This window comes from Solea solea, chromosome 4 (assembly GCF_958295425.1).
Source record: "Solea solea chromosome 4, fSolSol10.1, whole genome shotgun sequence".
Taxonomy (NCBI): domain Eukaryota; kingdom Metazoa; phylum Chordata; class Actinopteri; order Pleuronectiformes; family Soleidae; genus Solea; species Solea solea.
In genome coordinates this window covers 2,645,855-2,648,279 of record NC_081137.1, presented here as the reverse complement: position 1 = coordinate 2,648,279, position 2,425 = coordinate 2,645,855, and the positions used below count along the sequence as shown (strand labels likewise).

The window sequence follows — 2,425 nt, the reverse complement described above, 5'->3', positions numbered from 1 at the left end:
TTTACTAAATCCTGAATTTAGGAAAGATTTATTTCCAAATTGGTGCAACCAACCAACCCTGGTCTGTGTGTGACGTTTGGATTTTGCATCTTTAGATAAAAATGAATTATAATATCAGCAAATAACCTAAATGATTATGCATTGCTGTAAGTCAAGAAGTCATTTATCTAAATAAAGCTCCATATTTTAGTTTATATTATCCTGACACAACAGTTCTGTCACCTCACTGACAGAACTGTTGTTTTGCACGCCTCAATTCCAGATTGCACAATTTCTACAGTCTTCTCATTTCCTGTTCTCTTTTGACACAATTTATATTATGACTATAATTTAATATAATATTATTATGATTATAAAATGTGCACCACTAACCGGAACAGATTTACCTGATTCTGACTCTGATGTCCTTTAACAAAGTTACATCACCATTTAACTGGGGATTGTATGAAAGTAATAATCTAATATACTGAGAATTTCACTTCTAAAAAACCCCCAGCATGATCTATGATCCATATCAATGATATAATAATGCAATATACCAAATATTACTATCTCTTTATTACTATTATACTCACAGGAATTAATATTGCAATCTTCATGTCATCATTATATTGTGTTATTATATCATAACAACGATTATTATGTGATTATATGGCTGGTTCACAGAACACCTGAAGACAGACATGTTTTTTTGTGGTGCTGCTTTTAAATTAAGACATGTCACATTCTGAATATCTGGGTAAAATGTATTCCCCAAAAAAAAGATAGAGACCAAACTGCCTCACAGGCGTCACAGCTACATCTCATTTAAAAGTCTCAAACCAAGTCCCTGACAAGTATATTCCCGTCGAAGGAAACAATTCAGAGAAGCACTGTGGTGTTAATTGTCTGTGGCCTGCTGGAATATTTCCAGCCGACGCTCTAACGTTGGCAAGAACAATTAGATGTTACCATCCAAAAAACAGTGTGGTAATTAAGCAAACGAGGACAGGAGCTGAGAGATAATTGTGTTAAAAATGAGTCCCATGTGACAGGTGAGTATCTGTAGAAACTAATCCATGTGTAAATACGTCCATGCATAAATAAATACAACATAAAGATTGAATTTCATTTAATTTGTTGTTTTGGTGACTTAATTTGTTCTGGTATTCTGCTTCGTTAATGAAGTTAAATCCTGCAGAGATGAACCAAACTGTGAAACTCGAATTTCTGCAAATCGCAAACAAGACCCAAACAAAGTGCACTGGCCATCATCGCTCCTGTTCAGACCTGATAGCGGCAATTTCATTCAACTGCCATCTCCACATGTGTCTCCAGACACACTTTCCTGCTCTGTATGCAAAAACCATGTCACAAAGACCAAATCATGTTTTTTAACCATCCAACACTGTCAAATCTGGAGCAAATACATTTGGGCTTTGGTTCTGTTCAGACCTGATGCTGAACCTGGTCCTAATGAGGCAGAACTTCGTTTCTGAAGAACTGGTTAAGTTTAGGGCTAAGACTTAAATTGTTAGGTTAAGGTTAGGGATGGTCATTAGCTGGATATGGTTAAGGTTATGGATGGTGCTTTGAACTGTGTTTGTGTGTTAATCAGTGAGCACAAAATGTATTTTTACCTTCTTCAAACAGTAAATAAAAAAACAAGCACCACATGCGTCAGTAAATGTTCATTTTGTGGCTGTGGCTACAAATTAATCAAAAAATGGGAAACACTTCAGTGTGAAAATAGTAGTGGTTTAGAGGACGTGGACGTGATGTGGATTTCAAATGCACTTTAACTCGAGGATTGAACAGGGCCAAAGACGACCTTATAAGCTACAGGGATTCTCCACTTATCTGCACTTGGGGAGAAATGGGGCACCCAAGGCTGTCCGAGGTTTGAATCAGTTACTCTACAATTACAAGTCCTATCTTCCTGGCTAAAGAAGTGATTTGAGCAACTGAGCTACTGTTGCGCCACAAGGACTTTTGTTAAAACCTTGTCCACGTGTGTCTGCAGCAGTAGAGGCAGTGGGCATGACGTACTTGCAGTACAGAGAAACAGGGTAACCAGGGTGTCCCAGGATCTGGGGTAGTCTTTCAATGACAAGCCAAAGTCCTAACTCTTTGGACAAAGAACTGACCTTAACGTGACTTGAACACGCAACCTTCTGATCTGGAGTCAGACGCGCTACCATTGCGCCACAAGGTCTTCTGATGAGAACAACCCGGGTCAGAACACAAGTGGTCCACATGTGTCTCCAGCAGTAGAAGTTGTGGGCATAACTTATCGACATAAGGGAGAAACAGGGTTACCAGACTGCCCCAGGATATGAACCAGTTATCCTTCAATGATAAACCAAAGTGCTGTCTTTTTAGCCAAAGAACTGACCTTTTGATCTGACTACCGTTTTCACAAAAATACTGTTCAGAGCACAAATTG

General features: G+C 38.5%; 1 non-coding gene across 1 annotated transcript; it reads right to left on the bottom strand.

The window, feature by feature from the left end:
- Nucleotides 1-2,122: 2,122 nt before the first annotated feature.
- Nucleotides 2,123-2,194, bottom strand: trnaw-cca (transfer RNA tryptophan (anticodon CCA)). The gene has a single exon. It is a non-coding gene; the product is annotated as a tRNA-Trp (tRNA).
- Nucleotides 2,195-2,425: the final 231 nt, after the last annotated feature.